Raw genomic sequence first — 22,064 nt, 5'->3', positions numbered from 1 at the left:
CTCCTTTTGTATTTTAAAGGAAGGAACATTTGACATGTGAACTTGTGCCGATCTGCTTTTGGGCAGTAACTGGAGCATAAAATGTTGAAAATCAATTATGCATTTAGGGAGATGAAACAGGCTGACATATTGAAGGCATATTGTATTCTGTTTGGTGGACAAAGCAGGGCAGTTACGTCATATTCCTGCAGTAAGATTGTGTCCCAAGGGGGTGAGACACAGAGGATAACACATCCCGATGTACTCAAACCTTACAGAACTTGGGGGCTTTTATAACATACTTGCCATTTGTCCTGGGAAAAAATCCTGTCTTAAAAATTGGCTCTGCTTTTTGGGTTGTTGGCTGATAAGTAAAGAATTTGATTTTTTTAAATACATTCTTGGCCTTGATTTATAGCAGTCTGGTCAATTTGCAGTGCATTCTACAATTCCCTTGTGCCAGTTAGGTGGTCAGATTTTTGCAGGAGAGGGTAGAGAGAGTTTCAGGTTTCTTCTGTAACCCACTGTGCCTGACAGAGCGCCGACTACCTCCATAGCCATTTGTAGATTTGCAGGATGCCCACATGGGTGTTGTCTTGCGTTCACTTGATAGGAGAGGCCCCGATGACTGGGTTCTGTTGAGTCTTAAGCCACACGGTTCGGTTGGTAGCTGTATTAGTCTGGATCAGGTATATTGGTTTGTGAAGGCTGCAGTAACAAGTACCACATATTGGGAGGCTTACACAACAGCAATGTATTGTCTCACAGTTCTGGAGGCTAGAAGTTCAAGATCAAGGTGTCAGTAGGGTTGGTTCCTTCCGGAGCCTGTGAGAGAGGTTTCCGTTCCCGGCTCCCTCTTTGGCTTACGGATGACCTTCTCTTCTCTGTGCCTTCATGTCATCTGTCCTCTGTGCATCTCAGTCTCTGTGTCCAAAGTTCTCCTTTTTTTTTTTTAAGGACACCAGTCTAGTTGTTGGGCCCACCCTAATGATCTCATTTTAACTTGATTACCTCTGTATAAAGACCCTGTGTCCAAATAGAGTCACCTTCTGAGGTGCTGGGAGTTAGGACTATAATGGATTTTGGAGGGACACAATTCAGTTCATAACAGTAACGTATCTGGGGTCACATTCTCCTTTTGTCTCCAAATTCATCAACTTTCTCAGCCTTGTTTAATAAATATTTGTTGTTTGGTTTATATGCAGCCTAGACAGGGAAAGCCAAACTTTTTACTCACAGAAATGCCCGTTGCTCTCCTTCAGGTTCCCTGACATGCTGGTTTATAGATAGAAGTCATTTCTTAGATCACAACGGTTTTGCTTGAGGCTGTTTTTTATTGTTTTAAAAACATTTGTCTTCTCCCCCTTTGATCCCTGGAATATAAAAATTCTTGTGATTTGATGTATACATTGATTTAAGAGATATAAACCAATATATGTGCACTTTGCCCATGATCTTTTCTCTTTTAGGAGTACTTTTTTTGCCTTAGCAGCGGAAAATGATTGTCAGTGTTTGAGGGTTTATATATAGGACATGCAGCCACCTGGGTGGTTAGTCTCTTTAACTATCAGGTGTCAGTAAAAATCAAGGTACCAGGTAGTTCTCCCATCCAGGTTTGGGTTGGTACTCAGAATATAATACCTAAAAGATAAAATATATCCTATGACTTTGAATTTTCAGTAATATTTAAAGGGATATTTCCTACCAAATAACCTTTGTGCCAAAAAGGTATCAGTTTGTTTAAGAAATTTCCAAGTGTAATGCAGTTTCTTCTTAGAGCTAGGTCCAGTTTGTCTGACTCAGGATTGTAAATTCGTAGGGAATGGCTCTGTAAATGTCAGGAAATAACTATTTGCAGTGGTTCTGAGTTGGAAGACTACAGATACATACTGCATGTACTGTGTGCACGCAGGTTAAATACAGTTTTCAAAGTAGTTTTAAGTTTGCTTATATTTTACATACCTTTTTTTTTAAATGAAGGACAGATGCCAGCATGTTGAAATTTAAAAATAAGACCCTGATTGAAATGGTTTAGGACATTCTCTTGTGCATGTTGATTTATAGCCTGGCAAGACTTGTGTGTGTGTGTGTGTGTGTGTGTGTGTGTGTGTGTGTGTTTTGAATGCTGTTATAGAACAGGCACGGAGATCAAAACCTCTTGTCACTGTTGCCCAGCATCCCACAGTTCAAAGGCAGCCAGTTACATAGTGCTTGGCAGGAAGCCTCCCATTCTGTATATTTGTTGAGAGAAAAGAGAGACAGAGGCATCTGTGTGGAGCATTTTATAACGAAGGAAGAACAGCCCGGCTGCTGTAGGCAGGTATTAAAAGTCTATCCCACCGGCCTCATACTGTATTTGCTGCAGATGCATTCCCACGAGGCCGCCAAATTGAGAGAAAGCCCACTCTTTGTGCAGCACAGCTGTTCAAATAGTTAATACTGTTCTTCCTAAACTATTATGGGAAATACAGTATCTGGCTTTTGAGAACATGAACTTATAGTGCATTTGGGGTCTTTGAGCTCATTAACAATTTAATTCTAGCAAATAGCAGCAGACTGAATTATGTAGGCTCTAATAATTCATTTTTTTTAAAGATTTTATTTTTAAGTAATCTCTACACCCAGTGTGGGGCTCAAACTCACAACCCCAAGATCAGGAGTCATGTGCTCCACCAGCTGAGCCAGCCAGGTGCCCCTCTAATAATTAATTCTTTTTAAAAATGCATGCTAAAATATATATGGCAAAATTTACATTTTAACCATTTTTAAGTGTATAGTTCAGTGGCATCAAGAACATTCAGATTGTTGCACAATCATTACCACATCCCATCTCCAGAACTTTTTCATCATCTCCAAGAGAAACTCTAACATTACTATAACGTTAAACGGTAAGCCCCCATTCCCACCTCCCCCGGTGCCCCTCTAATAGAGATTCTGCTTTCTTTCTCTATGACTTTGCCTATTCTGAGTACCTCACGTAAGTGCAGTCATATATTTGTCCTTTGTGTCTGGCAGGTCTGGTGTAATTTTTTTTTTTTTTTAAAGGTCTGGTAGTTCTTAAGTTCTATCTGACTAGCTTTCACCATATGCCATTTTCTTTTTGATCATAAAATAATGTAGTAGCTAACTTTAGGATATTAAAGCTCTAGGACAGAAGTTCAAAACTCATATGCCTTCAGGGGCCAGAGAGTAGTAACATCTAGTATTTATAAAGCATTTGCTGTGTATCAGGTACAGCTGTAAGTGCTTTGCAGGTAACAACACATCTCCCCTCACACCAGCCCCAAGCGGTAAATACCAGGGGCGCCTGGGTGGCTCAGTCGTTAAGCGTCTGCCTTCAGCTCAGGTCATGATCCCGGGGTCCTGGGATCGAGCCCCGCATCGGCAGGGAGACTGCTTCTCCCTCTCCCACTCCCCCTGCTTGCGTTCCCTCTCTCACTGTGTCTCTCTCTGTCAAATAAATAAATAAAATCTTTAAAAAAAAAAAAAAAAAAGGTAAATACTATTCATGTTGCAGTTTGGCAGAGGGAAACAAAGATGGATTATTTGCCTAAGATAATAACATGGCTAGTATGTGGCAGAGCTGAGATGCCGGCTCAGTAGTCTCTGAGTGAGAGCCTAAACTCCTAAGAATCTCCTTGGTTGTGCGCTGGTGGTGTGCACAAAGGCAAATGGAATCCTGAGCCAGCGATGGAATGAGCGGACCAGGAATGGCACCCAATCCTCAGCCCCAGGGTTGGGGTTAACTAAGGGAGCAGCGGAGGTGGAGTGCTGCTGAGTGGAAATGCGGCCCAATACTGCTGGCACTTCCAAATTTCCAAGAGAAGCTAGAACTCCTTCTTTATGTATGACTTCGCTATTTCTAAGTCTTGGCCACCTAACTCAATTAAAAACAAAACCAAAGCACGTGGGCCAGACAGGATTTCTGTTGCCTGTTAGTTTGAGACCTCCACTCTGGAAGTTTCCCGATAATCTTTTACTTATCTAGGCCCCTCAACAGTTTGTTACCCCTTGCACTCTCATCACTTGCCATTGTTTGGACCCAGAGGCAGGTCTTGGTGATCTTTGCTCCCCAAGCTGTGATGTTCATGTAGCAATATTCAGTAAATGTGTGCTGAGTGAGCCTTTACAGCACTCGTGATTTCTTCTGCTGCTGCAGGAGTTCACTGCAAGTCTCATTTAAAACGAAACAAAGCCAGTCGATCTTGAGAGGTTCATGTCCTCTCATGTAGAGCTTCATAATTTATGAAGGGCTTTTTTGACTTAACAGTGCTGATTAAAATAGGACTTTAAAGTGTGTGTTTAGAAAATCCCCCAAGGAAATTCAAATATATGCTGTGTATTAACACATAATCCTAAACCTCCTTATTCTAATAACAGCTGCTAGCATTTGTGACATGCTTACTGCATGCTAGCCAATATGTTAAGGATTATACACACCTATTTCTTTTCATTCAGTCAGGTAAGAATTTGGATTTAGATTGAATTTTAGAATTGGAAGCACTTGAACACACCTAATGCAATTTGCTGACTTTGTATATGAAGCTGGTCAAGGCCAACGAATTTAAGAGCCTAGTTCAAGGTCATATATCTGTTATGTGGTACAGCCAGAACCCTCTTGGACACACACACATCTGTTGAGTGGTATAGACATAACCCTCTTGGACATTTACCTCTATTGGATGGTGTAGACATAACCCTCTTGGACACGTACATCTTTTGAGTGGTGCATCCTGTGTCTCTCCTTTTTCCTGACCTCTGGTCCCAGGGTCTTTTTCTAGGCACATAGTGCTGCTACTTGGATCTTTCCATCATCTGTGGGAAAACAGGGCTTGTTAAGTTAAAGTATAATAATGTGTTATCACTCATATAAACAGCTTCTGAGCTGTGGATCATTACTAGGATATTTGAAATGGTTTGCTAGTACAGGTATGGTTTTGGAGTCTTTGTGAGATGCCTGGAGTCTGGAGTTACATGAGGCTAAGATACCCAAGTCCTTACCTTATTAGCACAGGACCCTAAACTAAAATATCTGATCATCTTATAGATAATACTGTAAATGAGAATGGTTAACTTAAAACAGGTAATTTACATATGAATGATATAGTAATCATCACATTCATCTAATATTTGATCCTTTGCCCCCACTTGGTAGATGTCCATGGTTTTCAAGTCTACATTTGAAGCTGGAGGGTAGGGCTTGGATGCTTCTCTCACTTAACTGGAAATTATTAAGGCTTTTTTTTTAAGTTATTTTCCCAATGACAAAAGTAATCTATGCTTTTGGTATAAATTAAAAAAAAATGCAGAAAAGTACTTTTACCATTCAGAGCTTTCCTGCACACATTTAAAGTAAGACAGTAGGGGCACCTGGGTGGCTCAGTCGTTGGGCGTCTGCCTTCGGCTCAGGTCATGATCCCAGGGTCCTGGGATCGAGCCCCGCATCGGGCTCCTTGCTCCGCGGGAAGCCTGCTTCTCCCTCTCCCACTCCCCCTGCTTGTGTTCCCTCTCTCGCTGTCTCTGTCTCTGTCAAATAAATAAATAAAATCTTAAAAAAAAAATAAAAATAAGACAGTAATTTAATTTTATTTAAATTGAACAAAACACAACTGAAATGAAAACAGAAGGAATTGCTGAACTTAATGTTATTTTCAAATTTAATGTTTCCCAAACACACCCAAAGAATATTGCTCTAAAGTTAAAAAAAAAAATAGTGTATATGAAAAATATTGACAAGCCAGCAGAAGAATCTAGAACACTGTGACTTTAGAGTTCTGTTTTTCTATGTTACCATATTGTCCACATGCAAGAGAAGGACAAACAATATGGAGTGGCATATAATTAAGGGCTAGAGTATGTGATATGGCCTTACGTCAAAGTTTGAGGATGGGAAAGGGGACTTGTTAAAAACAAATTGAAAATTTTTCCTACAGAAATTAAGAGATCAATGTCTTTTTTGGCATTGTACAAGAAAAGAGTTCTGCTACATAAAAATAGGTTTGAACGCCCTGGATATACATGATTTTACTTGCTCACAACAGCCTTTAGAGGTGTTCTTTCTTGGATCATTGAGACTTGAAGTCTACTGGTGGTGGTGGGGGGGGATGGGGAGGGACACAACTCCCTCGAGGTGACAGTGCTTGTCGGGGGCGGGGCAGAAGGCCACCCTCTCTCAGTGACCTCCTCAGGCAGGTGATGTAGGTATTGTACTGGGACAGTTGTGTATCACTTGGCAATCTAGTTATCCTGAACACAGTTGCACTTTTGGAATTAAGCAGAAAAGCCCTCTAAGCGGTCCGGAATAGATAGATCATCTGTGTTTATATGCACCTGTCTCCTAAGTGTGTGCCCAGGGCTCTTTTATCTGGAGGCCGTTTGAATTCTATCCGTAGAAATGACAGTCTGGAAATTGGAGACATGCTTGACTGTGTAAGGACATCAGCTTAGAAAAAACACATGCTGTGTGCAGCCTGACAGGCCTTTCTAAGATCCCGTGGCAGGATGGTAACTGGGTTTTTGTGATGACTCCAGGTTAGGTTTTGTTAGATTCCCAAATATTTATTTGGTGTGTACTATGTGCCAGGCTCTGGGCACATGATGATAAACAAATTAGGGTCCCTTACTTACAGTCTAAGAGGGCAGATGGTTTCGTATGCAAATACAAGACAGTATAATAAGGGGTACAGAGTAGAGATGAAGGGGATATAGTGGGAGCAGAGGGAAAATTAAGACCTCTGCTCCAGAGTGAATGCAAGGTGGTAGGGTCTTGGGGAGTGAATAGGAGTTGTCCAGGTGGAGTAAAAACATATTCCAGGTTGAGAGAGACCTGTGTACACTAATAAGGTCGCTGGAATCTGGATTGTAAATGTTAGAGACGGTTTTATTCCAGATAGGTAACCTGGGGCTTTTAAAAGTTATTATGGAAATTGTCAAAAACATACAAGTAGTGAGAATATAATGAACTGCTATATACCGATCAGCCAGCTTCACAAATACTAACATTTTGCCAATCTTGTTTTACTAACCCTTCACCACTGGTTTTTATGTGGTTAGAGCATTTTAAAGCAAATTCCAGACACTATGTAATTTTACTTGTAAAGAGTTCAGTATCATCTCTAAGAAAGATCCCCCCATGCCATTATCACACAATAAAATAAAGATAATTCCGTAATATCTGTCCAACTCCAGTCCATGTGCAGATGTCCCCTATTAACACAGGTTTTTTGTTTTGTTTTGTTTTTTAAGGATTATATGTATTTATTTGAGAGAGAGAGAGAGAGAGTGCTCATGCACATGAGGTAGGGGGGTAGGGGCAGAGGGAGAGGGAAAAGCACACTCCCCACTGAGCAGGGAGCCTGATGCTGGGCTCAATCCCAGGACCCTGAGCTGAAGGCAGACACTTAACTGACTGAGCCACGCAGGCGCCCCTTGACAAGGTTTTATACTTAAAGGGAGCAGTTTCATTATCTTAAAGATTCATTTATTTACCATACCTAATTTTCCAGGGATGTTGGATAAATGGGGCATTACTCTCATACCATATTTTTATTCCTTTCTTTAGAAATGTTATACACTTTATTTGGTCTTCTGATTGTTTTAACTCAGACTGGCCCTGATGGGGAGCTGTGCCTTATAATTTTTTATATTACTTAATGGTCACATTGCAAGGTCTTTTCCAGGATTTGGAAAACATTCAAAACTCTGAGGGCTAGATTATAAATGACTTAGGATACCCTGACCAGTTCCTTTGGTTTTGCTTCAGTTTCTAGCTGTCAGTGATTAATTCATGGGTTGGAAGTGTGGAGTTTGTTCTACATAATTTTGCCCCTGCAGCCTTTGAAAGCTCTTTCCTAGCATGCCTTCTTGGCTTGGACCAGCTCAGTGTCCATACTCACATGCCAGGCTTGTTGGAGGCTCCACAGGCTCAGCTTAATCCTTCAGGGGTTGAGCTGAGTCACCCTCCATTTTGATGCTTTCCTCAACTATTTCAGCCTTCTTTGGTTCCCTGTCCCCCTCCGTTCTTCCTACCATGTGCTCGAGCCTTGAATTATATGCTAATCTATATCATATATACTTCTCTTGCATGTAGGCAATATGAAGCAGAAGGGATGGGAACTTTGAAGCCAGCATCATCTGAATTCCTGAGCCTGTTTCTTCTTTTTTTTTTTCAAATTGTGGTAAAACACACACACATACATAACATGAGATCTACCCTCTTAACAAATTTTTAAGTGTACTATGTAGTATTTTTAACTATAGGCACAATCTTGTACAGCTGGTGTCTAGAACTTTTTCATCTTGCATGACTGAAACTTTATACTCAATGAACAACATTTCCCTATTTCCCCCTCCCCTCAGCTCCTGGCCAGGAGCTATTCTACTTTCTGCCTCTGAGTTTGACTACTTTAGATACCTCATGAGTTGGAATCATACGGTATTTGACCTTCTGTGACTGGCTTATTTAACTTAGCATAGTCCTCAAGGTTCATCCATGTCTTAGTATGTGACAGGATTTCTTTCCTTGTTTAAGGCTGAATAATATTCCACGTGTATATGTGTGTGTGTGTGTATATATATATATATGCACCACAGTTTCTTTATCCACTCATCTGTCAATGGACATTTAGGTTGCTTCTGCAGTCTTGGCTATTATCAATAATGCTGCAGTGAACATGGAAGTATAAATCTCTCCTTGGGATCCTGATTTCAGTTCTTTTGGATAAATACCCAGAAGTGGGGTTGCTGGATCACATGCCTAATATGTATATTTGGGTTTGTGATACAGAACTTGTGCTCCACGTAATGCATGGCATAGAGAATGGGTCCTCTCTTGTCCAGAGTCATTGGACAGACCCTCTTGTTCATGTATTTCGCTGTACTTTATCACAGGTAGTTAGTACTTCTTGCTTTCCTGATGCCTTACTGTTTTTGACCATGTGTTCAGTAACTTTGAGAATTATTTTGAGGCAAAGTCATCATTTTCCATAAAGAAAAAAAAACACACACAAAACCAAGTTTTTATTCACTGGTCACTCACAGCAGCTGTGTCATTGAGGAAGTGTTGACACTGCTTTTGGTTTTTAAATGACTGTGTGTTATTCCTTCCCAGGACTGAAAAAATTGCAAGGTTGGAATTTTCGGGATTGTTAACAAGATCAAAAAGCAAAGATATGAAGCCAAGGGAGAAATGTCTTTCTATAAAATAGTGGTGGAAAGCAGAAAATGCTAGAATTCTGTAGAAAATGATAGGTATTGCAAAAATAAGCTTTGACCAGAAAATGAAGGTTGCAGTTTTTCATGTTATTTTGAATTGGGATACAGTTTAGCCAGTTAGAGTTTTTAATGTTGTCTGATTTTTTTTTTTTAAAGATGTTGATAAAATGTGCATATAAATTTAGCTTTGTTATCAGGGTTTTAGAACATGACTTGATTTCTTTGGAGAGAAGACCTACGTTGTTGTTTTCATATTTGTAATTTCAGTAGCCGTAGGTGTTAGCTTTGGAGTGGTTTGTAAGAAGGCTTTTCGCTCCCCTCCACCCAGGGAAGACAGTTGTAGCCATTTCTCTGATTTTCCTCAGGTTTCACCTTAGAACTTGTGAAGGAAGCCGCCATGGCGTCAGCGTACCCACTGTCAGCATAGGGGCATTTTTCTCAGAGAAAAGACACATCCTATTTTCTCTTGCTTTGTTGATGTTTTGTTGCTGGGATTTTCATTTCTGATAGGTTAAAATCCAGATCTTGTGACTTATTTGTGTTCTGGCCAGGGGACCCTCAGCTTTTTGTGATCTGAGTCATTTCCTACTGAGGCCCCGTTTGGGCCTGGAACTCCCCGCCCAGGGGTGGGAGACGTGTAGCGGGGCAACAGACCTACTGTTTGCAGCTGGGAGGAAGTCTAGTGTGCCAGGAGGAAAGAACAGGGGTCTTCAGTGCTAGTGGCCTGGCACATGGTGGTCTGGAGTGGCCCAGCACAGCAGAGTAGCCTGACAGGGGCATCCGTGTCCCCTGTGGGTCCAGAGAAGACCTCTGGTCCTTTGGAGGATTGCCAAGGGCAAGGAAACACCCCAGCCCCCAGAGACTTGGAGGTTATCAGAACTGAGCAAGAGGGTGAATGAGGCCTATGGAATGCAAGAGAAAGAAGTCGAGTTACTAGACCCAAAGTCAGGGCCGGTTAAGCAGCAAAAGCAACTTGGCCCAAACTGTTTAAATCTCTATTCCTGAAATTCCTGCTGGATTGAGCCAAAGAAGCAGGGTGGGGCAAGGGTCAAGAGGCCTCAGCTGTGGGAGGGAAGGGCTGTAGAAGCTGAAAACAGCAGGCCAGGCCTGGATGTCCCGACAACCTTGACCTCCACCCTCTTAAAATGGAGAGGTTTTTAGTACCCTGGTAGGTCATTGTAGCCTGTTTGTAAAATGAATGGGTCTGAGTGTAAGGGACACATTCAACAATGAGCTTAAATAAAACTGAGAATTGCTTTTGTGAATCTGGAAATAGATTTAGTTTTTTAACTCAGTGTAGATAAAAAAAATTACTTGAACCAAGTATAAACCATAACCTTTTATTATGGAACTACCAGTTAAACTCATTAAAGTACTCTCTTTACTAATCCCAAAGCAAATCAGTACTTTTGAATGCTATTACTTATCAAGACAAAAATATGAAGTCACCCAATAATCACTTCTGAATAGATAAATGATTGAAGCCGTTTGAGGTTAGGTTGCTTGTAGATGAAGGAAAAACTCACCCTAACCTTTGTGGTTCAGATAGGTACATGCAATGGTGCAGAATTTATTCCTTGGCTCTATGTCCCATATAGATTAGATACCAAGATAAACCGAAGCTTGCCCCATTGATCATAGAATCCTAACATTTAAACTTATATTTTTTTAACTCCCTAGGAAAGTAGGAAAATCAGCATCTTTAAAAACTGTGGAAATGCTCGGGCTTATGTTAACTATACTGGAGTTAAAATTAAAAAAAAAATAAATGCTTGGGCTATTTTAAAACACACTTACTTAAATCCCTCCTTCCTTAAGACTATCTGGGCTTCTAAACAAAGGGAACTGGCGAAGGGCAAACAGGCAAACAGGCAAGTTGGTGTCCATGCATGGTATCCCTCTGCTCAGGGAAGTTTAAATCTGGTAAGGAGCTTAACTTAACAAATACCAAAGAAAAGGTAGATGATGAGAAGTGCGAGTGTGTGGCAAGGATGGGAATAGAGAGATGGAAGGTTCCCGATCAGCATGGCAATGCTCAGGGTTGTGTACCCGCCTTTGAACGCCTGTCCCGGTGTTCAGTAGTGTTGGGGACCACCGAGAGTCAGTGCGCTGCCGCTGCTTACAGTGCCTGTTCTTATTTTTGAGAACACATGGGTCCTCGGGACTGAGGTTGGCCATGTGGGCATCTTCTCTCAAGGACAGAGTGGCTTGGAGACCTACTGAAAGTGAAATAACCTTTTCTTAGTGCCCGGGATAATCTTTCAGGGCCACTAATTGTGTTGTTTTGAAATGTTTTGTTTTGCTGTCCTTGGACACTTTTGGGGATTGAAAGTCTATTTAAACTGTAACAACCTGTAATCTGTTTGGGATTTTATAAATTGTCTCCTGTCCGTCATACTTTCTCAGGGCTCTCATTGTGCCTTGATTTAGCAGCTACCCACCACCTGCTTAATTTGCAGTGACCTGGGAAACCAAATATTTCCCTCCTGTTAGAATCCTATCTAGAAGAGGAGTAAAATAGCTCTCAGGGAGGGCCTGCGAAAGAGGTGTTGGATCAAGGTGGGGAGAGGCTGGGGAGTTCTCTTCTGAGCTGTGTGTTTGTGTTTTGAGCTGTGAAGGTTTGCAGATTTTGGCAGCTGCAAAGACTAAGTTTTGGTTCCTAGCTGCTTGCTGGATAGTTGAGGTTGCTAGTTTATGACTTCTGTCCCCTCCCCCCTTTTCCCCCACTAGTGTGTAAATCTTTTCTCCCACCCATGCCTGAGACAATTTTGTTATGGAAAGGAGAGAATGAATGTTTTCTCAGGGACAATGAGAAGAAGGTGAATGAAGGCAAACCCAGGGCTGAGGCAAGGGTTTGGTCAGTCAGCCACTATTCTCGAAACCTAAGATGCGCCCAGCCCTGTGGAGGATCCAGAGGGACGACATGGAGCCTGCCTTCAAGAAGCTTAGCATGTAGTTGGGAGAGAGAACTAACAGACCCGAAACCCTAAGTGAAAGTGCTGGAGAAGTTTTGCATTGGGTGCGAGTTCAGAGCAGAGGGACTCGAGTCAGGAACTTTAAGCCAGCTGTGCTGGGGTCCAAGCTGTGCTGGGGTCCAAGCGGTATTTGAGAACGTGGTCATGCAGTGACATTGGAGAAACCAGCTGCATTGGGAGAATGTAACCCCAATAGGGAAGTAGCAGAGGTTCTGGAGAGACTTAGCAGCACATTTGTTGAACCCATTTCAAAGGGGGAATGGATGAGGGTTTGTGACTGGTTCCCTGACTGTTGTGTCTGGGTGGCTGATTAAAATGCAGACTCTTGGGCTCTACTCCAGATAGTATGATCCCCTTCTTATGTGGTCTGAGGTGGTGTCCAGGGATGACCTCATTCTGCTACGGTGGCCTGCAGGACATACTTGGGAAGTACTGGTAAAGAATGGATTAGGCAAAGCTGATTAACTTTCCCATGAGAGACATTGGGAAGGAGGCATCCAAGCTGGGCTGCCTGATTTTTGTTACTGTTTCAGAAGGACGGGAAGAGAACAGGTAGCTCTAAGAATTAAAGACCAGGGAAGGGAGAATAGAATTAACTCCCCAACTGGAGACGGTATTCCTGCAGTCCTCATCCTTCGCCCAGATGCCCATGTTCTCCTCCTTATCCGGTCACCGTCACATCGGAGAACATAATGATGACAATTTAAAATCACGTCTGGGTTCAGCCCTTGTATGAGCCAGCTGGGTTTTATGCCTAGGGAAGCTTGTTTTTTTGGGTGCTGTAACTCCAGGAAGTTATCCTGTAATGAATGTGTACTTTGTTAGATTTGGGGAGCAAGGAAATATGGATCAAAACAACAAGCCTGTTAATACTGTTAATAGAAGAACCAGGAGAAATCACAGGAGTAAATACAGTTCAGTAGATTCTCCACATATGAAAACCATCATATTATAATCACTTCTTACGTAGTAGACACTTGACCTGGGAATGTTCTTTATGGATGAGCTTTGGATTGTTCCCTCTTGCCATCCAGGGCTTACCTGGGGAACGACCCAGGCTGTCCCACTCCTGTCTTCTCCTAAAGGGAGTGAGCCCTGCAGGCCACACCTTGCACCCACTCCAGTGATCACCACCTGCAAGTTATTATTCACTTCAGCTTCCTCCAGCTCTTTCCCTGGTCCATTTGTTTATCCTACCACCCCTTTCTTAGGCATAAATATTTCCTGCTGCCCCCACACCGTCAAGAAAAAAGAAAACAGCTTGGGGATAGGGCAGGGGCAGTGGTTCGTAGTCCCAGCTATACCTTAAGATCACTTAAGGTCAGCTTTATAAAGTATCAGCATTTGAGCCTCATCCCCAGAGATTGTTTTCATTGTTCTGGCATCAGGATTTCTAAAGCTCGCCGGAGCCTCTGATCCGGGGTTAGGATTAAAAGCCACCTCAGTGTGAGTGAGATGTGATGGTACTACCAGTACCTGCATCTCAAGGAAGATGGGAGCTGCAGGATTTGAAATGAAAACAGGTATTTTAAAATAATGCCTTTTGGGGGCGCCTGGGTGGCTCAGTCGTTGGGCATCTGCCTTGGGCTCAGGTCACGGTCCCAGGGTCCTGGGATCGAGCCCCACATCGGGCTCCCTGCTCGGCGGGAAGTCTGCTTCTCCCTCTCCCACTCCCCCTGCTTCTGCTCTCTCTTGCTATCTCTATCACTATCTGTCTCTCTCTCAAATAAATCTTAAAAAAAAAAAAAATTGCCTCTTGTTGCTCCTGTCCCTCCAATGCATGCCAAGTCCCTGGGGTTCTCCTTCTCCCTCTCTTCCTCCTTTATTTAAGTCTGCTTTCTATTAAGCATCAGCATCAAAAGGAAACAAAACAACAACCGAGAACATTCCTTTCCTCGATTTAGCATTTCAGTGACATGGTCTTCCACTCCGTCTATGCAGTTGACTGGGACCTACACCTCCGTGAACTCCCACGTGCAGCAGGCTGTGATCTTCATCTCCTCTCTGGGCCTCATGTTCTAGTGGAGCCGTGTTGAGGGCTGCAGAACCCCGTACAGCCGGAGGGTATGGGCTGTCACATGGAGCCGGTGGTCACACGCTTTGGTCCACGAACACACACTTATTTCTCTTGGATAAACAACTTGGGAGTCTCTTTGTTCATCCTTGAAAGAGAGTGATGACCAGGAAGTAAACCCTCATAATTCTCAAAAGCATTTTAAGGTTTTTTTTTTTTAGGCGCCAATTAAAAATTAGATCTGCAAATGAAGAGCTAGTGATTGGCAATTGAGGGTTATTCACCTCCTCTCTAAACTCCCGTTGTTTTAGGTTCCATAAAAATTCTTCCAATAAGTGTGCTTTGTTGTCTTTTGAATTTTATAGGAGAATATTTTGTGGCATGCTTGTTTTTCAAAACTTTCTTGGGCCCAAATTTTGGATTATGCATTGAAAGGGAATGGAGCCCTCTGAATGGAGGAATACTGAAACAAAAGCAAGTAAAAAGTAGAAAGTTGCACTTTTTTCTAACCTAACATTGATTCTGGAGGACAGATTCGAGGCATAGTTTCTGAGTTTGGATAGGTGAGTGATCTCCCTGCAGTTATAAGTAACTTCTCAAACACCACTCAGAGTTCCTCTGGTCTCGTTGACCTGCTTTTTTTCCTTTCTGTAATTACGGAATATGGCCCTTAAAACCCATGTAGGACCAAATACAGAATCTAAACACTGTGATCTCATCACCACAAAAACAGGCCGTAGGGACGGTCCTTCTTGCAGGAAGCCGCCTCCCCTTGGGACCTCTGTCACTCTGTAATTTATGGTGGTGCCTTTGTAGTCTCGAACTCAGAAAGGACCTTTCCCCCGTCCTTACAGAAGTAGTGTAACAGATGGGCTGCTCTAGGTGGAGATGGGGCCAGAGGAAAAGTATGTGTGTTTGCATAACGTATTACAGATGTAATTTTAAGGTGCCCAAACATCGGCAGGTCCTCTGGGCAGAGGGTCTGTCTGGCAGCTGGCATATTGCGGGCTGTGATGGACATTCTCTTAAAGCTTGTGTGTAGGTGTGGCTGGGACAAGTGAGAAGCTTGCCTTCTCTGCTGAGGTGTGCTTTAAGAAGGGAGGTTGGCTGAAATACTCACATCAGCTGTGAGATGGCTTCCTTCCCTGGCTGCCAGAACCCTCCGTAAAAAGGCAGGTGATCCCTTTTATGAGTGAGTAATAGGAGGACGCCCTGAGATACCTGAGCAGCTGCTATTCACCAGGTGGTGCTGTCCTGCAGTGAGTGCTTAAATACCACCAGTGAGGTCAGCAGCCTGGGGGCAGAAGAAGCTGGGGTGTCTGGAAGTCTTGGCAGCATTTGTGGGCTGTCGCTGAATGCAAGATGAGGAAACATTTGACCCAAGGTGCTCACCTGGTCCATGTCGGTTTCTCCTCCGTGTTCTGCTCCAGGGAGATCTCTGCTGTCTCTGAAGTGGGGGAGACTTGAACCTGTGCCCTGCAGCCGTCCCCGGTTTCCTCCCAGAGAAAGGCTCTTGTGCTCTGTTCTCATCTTTGAAGCCCTGGTGGGGAAGGGGGGCATGTCTTCTAGAGCTCCTCATTAAACAGACTTAAAGGGGAGAGGGAAGGACTCCACCCAGGCTTTGCGTGCACGAACCTCTAAGACTCCGCTGCCCTGCCAGGTGGTTTTGTTGGCCTAAATGTGACTACACACGATTCTGTCCTTTTTGGCAGTGAAGCCCAGCCGCAGTGCTGTGAGGGCATTGCTGTGGGCCGAGCCTGATGGCTGGTGTGGTTGGGCATGGATAGCACCCTTGCGGAAGAACATTTCCCCGGGAAATAGACTGAGTCAGTCATGGGGAACCTCTTATTGGAGTCCTTCATTCAACAAGCATGCACTGGGTGTCTTTCCTCTTGTGACAAGAGCAGGCGCTCGGGGGTAGGGGTGGCAGGTAAGACCAGCCCTGGAGAAACTGGTAGGAGGGGAGGTCGAGGCAGAAGGAAGCGGACGCTAGAGCTCAGATTCCCTAGGAGAAGGTCTGGTGAGATTCCCTGGGGGTGGGGCAGGGGGATATTTGAGCTGTGCTAGGAGGATGACTAATTTCCAGAATGGGAGAGAGATGCCTCAGGATGAGGGAACCGGAGGGCAGAGGTGTGAAATTGGACAGTGTGTTCAGAAAGCGGGAGCTGTGTGGAGAGCTGGGACCTGTGAGGAGTGGGGCAGGAGATGTGGGCACCCTTAGTGCTTTAGGGAGGTTCTTGGCTCCTTATTTCAAACCTTTGAAACATTTCTTTGTGTCTTGGGCTGCAGACCTATTAGCATCACTTAAAGAGAAAACCTGAGATAGGAGAAGTAAACAAGTACTTCAGTACCCTGTTCCAGACTGGAGGCTTTCAGTAAATGTCCCTGGTCTGCTCGGATAGAGGGCATCGGAAGAAAGCACTAATTTTCTTGCTTTTGCCAGCCGGTCACCTTGTTTTCCCCTCTGTTAAGAGTATGTATATGCTGATGTCTCTTTCCTCTCCATCCTGGCTTTGTCGGGAGTTTCTGGGAGGTTGTAGCTGGTTTTATAAACTCTCTGCTTCTTGTCTCCTAGGGCGAGTGTGCTCACAGGATTTCTTTTTTTCCAGTTCTCTAAGTTTTCTGTGGTCGACTTGTCCAGAGGAGCTTTCTGGGTGCTGTGCCCCACCCCACCCCCCGAGTGAGACCGCCTCTCTCTGTTGCCAGCACGTGGACTCTGGGGTGAGGCAAGGTGAGTGGGACTCACAGAGAATCCGACCCCTGACAGACCCCGTTTTCCAAGATGAGTTATTCTCTGAAAATTTTGAGGGATTTGAAAGTAAATTGGGTTTTTAGTCAAAGAAACTTAAGAATTTTTGAAAAAAATTTGGTGTCTTAATTACTGTGTTAAAGCACTTTTATTAATAGGGATGCTTCGATATGTTTTTTTTTCCCAGAACTTTTCTGATTTTTTTTTTTGGTGCCCATTTCAAGGTTTTGGGTCTTTGTATGGTTCCTAGCACAGTACTTCTCCACTGAAAACATTTAATACGTGTTGTGTGAGTAGCTTAATACCTTAATATTGACAGTTTGCAAACACAGCAGTCCTGTTAACTTATTCTGAGCTATGTCTTTTCCCTTCCCTGGGTTTCAAGGAGGATTTTTTTTTTAGTTATGTGCTTTCAGGAACTTTAGGAAAGCCGGTAAACTTCTGTACTATGGTTTTCCTGTACTGCAGTTTTGTATATGAATTTTCAAACAAAAATACCTGCTTCAAGGGTTTGGGTGAGGCTGGAAGCTCCTGATGGGTAAAACTTTTGTTCTGTTCACATTGTTAGTTGCATTCCCTATCTCTAATGTGTGGCAGTTAGTAGGACTCAAATATTCTCTCTTTCCTTTAAGAAGAGAGTTGGCGGAGAACTGGATCTTCAATCCCATCTTAAGTGAGCACAGCTTGGAGGACTGTTATTTATGCTCAGCTGCTCACAGTTGAGGCCACGGAGCAGGAATCCCCGGGAGGTCCAGGATAGAATGGTTGACTGAGGGCTCTGAAGACTGCCCTATATTCCTTATCTGTGGGTGTTGGAAAGCGTCCCCATAGGAGATGGGGGTCAAGGTTAAACCTGCTTCCAAACCTCTGTGAATTCTTGAAACGCCCGTGTAACATGCAGGTGCACCCTGCTATCTGTCCTGTGTGGCTTGCTGGCAGGATTTCACATTCTGCACTCACCCCTCCTGCCATGCCTTGCTTGTCATAAACAACACAGTGGTCACATTGCCCCTAAAACTTTGGGGGATCCTGCCAAAAGGTAAAGCTTTTCAGCAGGAGCATGGCTGGGGAGTACATAGCAGAATCTAAGGTGAAGCTTTAAAAATTAGAATACTGGGACCCTCCTTCCACCCCCAGTGTACTGAACTAGAAGTTCAGGGATGGGGAGGGAGTCCCTGCTATATATGTTTGTTGTTTAAAACTCCTAAAAGAGATAGTTATAACTTCTTAAAAAATATTTCTATGTGGACTAGACTTAAAAACAAAGAAACTCTTTCTTAGCCTGAGCAGATGTTTGGGGGAATTATTTTTGAACTCTACTAACTAGTTTAACCAGTTCATACAGCCAAGCCAAACATTCCCTTATTGTGCCATAATTTGCATGGTAGAACCATTTTATAACTTTAAGTTAAAATTGCCTAGGACAACACTTTCTATCATTGTAAGTATACAAGGAACGAGAAGAATGACATTGAAGAACAATTTTCTAAATTTAATAAGAGTTAAGGCTTATTTAGAAATCCAGGTGGGAATCTGCTTAAATGGAATTTTACCCAAAGTATGCAGAGATTTGCATATTGAAACCAAAGTTTTTTGACCTATGGTAACACATTTTTCAAAGTAGTATTGAAATAGCAATTTAAATGTATTGCCCTCAGATTTATTAGACAGGAAATTTATTTAGTAAGGGATACAGTTTTTTCCTCTTCCAGGAGGTTTTTGGGTGGTTGAGAATTAGCTAATTTTTCTTTATTCCTTCCTTGGGACCAACTTCAGGAAGTTGATAGGAGCTTAAAAGATCAGTTAAATGTTTAACTGTGTCTCTTGCAAATTCCCTTTCTCTGAAAGAAAACCTTGCAGCTTTTTGTTATTTGAGGTTTTAATAAGGTTTGATGGAAAATAAGTTTATATTTTGAGATCAAAGAATCTTACTGCTTAGGAGGGACCTTAGAGATGACCTGTTACCTGCTTTTCATTGCCTCAGCTTCATGGAAACTGCTCTTGTTAAGGTTACAGATGGCCTCTGATAGAACTCTTTGACATGGCTTTTCTGTAGCACTTGATAGCACTGACCACTCCTCATCTGAAATTTCCTTTTCTGGGTTCCTTTGCATCATTTCTGACTACATTTCTTCTTCTTTAATTTCTTCCTAGGTCCTACTGTATTTGCCCTTAAATGTTCATGTTCCCTGAGCTTTGATCCTTGGTGGTTTTTCTTTTAGTCTGCTGAGCCTCTTCGGGGGACCTCAGTACTTCTGTGGTTTCAGCCACCACCCACATGTTAATGACCGCTAAGTCTTTCTGTGAGTTCATCCCCTTGTCTAAAAACAGTCTCTTGGACATTTCTATTTGGATGACTCATATTTACTTTTAAGTAGGAATATCCAAACCAAACTCCTTTCCCTCCCAATTATTGCCTGCTTCCTGTCTCTCTGCTCCGCACCCCCCCCCCCCCCCCCCCCCCAACTCCCACAAGTTCCCTTATCCCTAGGCTTCTGTCTGCTTTTCCCACTTTGGTCATTGGCATTATTCAAGCCAGAAATGTGTGACTCATCCTTCATCCTCCCTCAGCCCCATATCTTCATTTGCAATTAAATTCTATCATTTTAATAACCTAAATAAAAAAGGAAAAGGCCATTCCACTGACATTTAAATATTATAGGCATTAAAAGTTGTAGTTGGGCTTATATAAGCAGACACAATAACATGAGACAATTATGACCATTTATGTAATATACATTTTGTACTCTGCATAATCCTAGATACTTTTCATATGTTATTTCTAATTTTCACAACTAGTCTGTGGCATATTATCTCTGTTACAAGTGAGGAATTTTTTTTTAAGATTTTAACACGAGAGTGGAGAGTGCGGGGGGAAGGGGTTAGGGGGAGGGGCAGAGGGAGAGAAAGTCTTAAGCAGACTCCATGCTGAGCTTGGAACCCCGGGGGTGGTGGGGGTGGGGGCAGCGCTGGATCTCACGACCCTGAGATCTCGACCTGAGCTGAAACCAAGGGTCACACGCTTAACTGAGACATCCAGGTGCCCCATAAGTGTGGAACCTTAAGGTTCAGAGATCAAGTTACTGGCCCAAGATCACAGGGCAAGTAAAGCATGGTCGGGTTGGGATTGGGACATATTAAACCTCTAGGTTGGTCTGCCTGACTCTAAAACCTTTGACACCATGTCACTCTGTTTTGCTGTGGTCCCATAATGCCACAGTGCTATTTTGGACTTCTGGTTGGTAGGTTGATTTTTGTTGAGGCCAGGAACTGGGTGTTACTCAAATTTGTGTGTCCTATATTTTTTTCCTTAATAGTAGGTGCTAAGGACAAGGTTTATTTTTTGTTTTTTATTTAGAGAGTGACGTGTGTGTAATTGTGGAATCAGTGGGGAGGAGCAGAGGGAAAGGGACAGGCAGACTCCATGCTGATCGAAGAGCTGGACGTGGGGCTTGATCCCACAACCCTGAGATCATGACCTGAGCCAAAGTCCGATGCTTAACCAACTGAGCCACCAAGGCGTCCCAAGCCTCTCTTCTCTTTTAAAGTTTTTATTTTAATTCCATTTAGTTAACATACAGTATTGTAGTAGTTTCAGGTGTACAATGTAGTGATTCAACACTTGCATACAACACCCGGTCTTCATCACAAGTGCACTCCTTAACACCCATCACCTATTTCACTCATCCCCCCAACCTGCCTCCCCTCTGGCAACCATCAGTGTGTTTTCTAAGAGTCTGTTTCTTGATTTGTCTTTTTTTTTTTTTCCCTTTGCTCATTTGTTTCATTTCTTAAATTCCACATATGAGTGAAATCATATAGTATTTGTCTTTCTGACTTATTTCGCTTAGCATTTTATTGTCTAGCTCTATGCATGTTGTTGCAAATGGCAAGATTTCATTCTTTTTTATGGTTGAGTAATATTCCATTATATATATATTCCATATATATGTGTGTGTCTGTGAATATATATGACTCCTTTGCTTTAGCTGTTCGTCAGTCACGTGACACTTGGGCTTCTTCCATAATTTGGCTATTGTAAGTAATGCTGCTATAAACATAGGGGTGCATGTATCCCTTTGAATTAGTATTTTTGTATTCTTTGGGTAGACACCCATTAGTGTGATTGCTGGATCATAAGGTTTTTCTATTTTTCAATTTTGAGGAACCTCCATACTGTTTTCCACAGTGTCTGCACCAGTTTGCATTCCCAAAAACAGTGCACGAGGGTTCCTTTATCTCTACATCCTTGCCAGTATCTATCATTTCCTGTGTTGTTTTTATCCATTCTGACAGATGTGAGATAATATCTCATTGTAGTTTTGATTTGGATTTCCTTGATGATGAATGATGACCATTCTTTCATGTGTCCATTGGCCATCTGGATGTCTTTGGAGAAATGTCTATTCATGTCTTCTGCCCATTTTTTAATTGGATTATTTGCTTTTTGGGTGTTGAGTTGTATAAGTTCTTTATAGATTTTGGATACTAACCCTTTATCAGATATGTCATTTGCAAATATCTTCTCCCATTCTGTAGGTTGCCTTTTTGTTATATTGTTTCCTTCACTGTGTGGGAGCTTTTTATTTTGATGTAGTCCCAATAGTTTGTTTGCTTTTGTTTCCCTTGCCTCAGGAGACCTATCTAGAAGGAAGTTGCTACCACCAATGTCAAAGAGGTTACTGCCTGTGTTTTCTTCTAAGTTTCAGGTCCCACATTTAGATCTGTAATCCATTTTGAATTTTCATGTATGGTGTAAGAAAGTGGTCCAGTTTCATTCTTTTGCATGTTGCTATCCAATTTTCCAACACCATTTGTTGAAGAGACTTTCTTTATCCTGATGGATGTTCTTTCCTGCTTTGTCAAAGATTAATTGACAGTGTAATTGTGGGTTTATTTCTGGATTTTCTGTTCTATTGATCTATGCATCTGTTTTGTGCCAGTACCATACTGTTTTGATTACTACAGCTTTGGTTTTTTTGTTTGTTTTTAAGATTTTAAGTAATGTCTACACCCAATGTGGGGCTCGAACTTATAACCCCAAGATTGAGTCGTGGCTTTACCTACTGAGCCAGCCAGATGCTCCAATTACTGCAGCTTTGTAATATACTTGAATTTCGGAATTGTGATGCCT

At 42.6% G+C, this 22,064-nt stretch overlaps 1 protein-coding gene across 5 annotated transcripts in view; it reads left to right on the top strand.

Annotated features, from left to right (window-relative positions):
* Positions 1-22,064, top strand: part of TANC1 (tetratricopeptide repeat, ankyrin repeat and coiled-coil containing 1) — a 229,918-nt gene that overhangs the window by 38,875 nt on the left and 168,979 nt on the right. The window contains exon 2 of one of the 5 annotated variants that reach the window (XM_032410023.1): positions 16,791-16,912. The exons of the other annotated variants lie outside the window; for them this stretch is intronic. The gene's annotated coding sequence lies outside the window, so the exon portion shown is untranslated. The remainder of the gene's footprint in view (positions 1-16,790; positions 16,913-22,064) is intronic. 5 annotated transcript variants of the gene reach the window in all.

The sequence above is a fragment of the Phoca vitulina genome, unplaced genomic scaffold (assembly GCF_004348235.1).
Source record: "Phoca vitulina isolate PV1807 unplaced genomic scaffold, GSC_HSeal_1.0 scaffold1, whole genome shotgun sequence".
NCBI classification, from domain to species: domain Eukaryota; kingdom Metazoa; phylum Chordata; class Mammalia; order Carnivora; family Phocidae; genus Phoca; species Phoca vitulina.
Note: the sequence above shows the minus strand (reverse complement) of the source record. Positions and strands in the feature narration are given on the sequence as shown.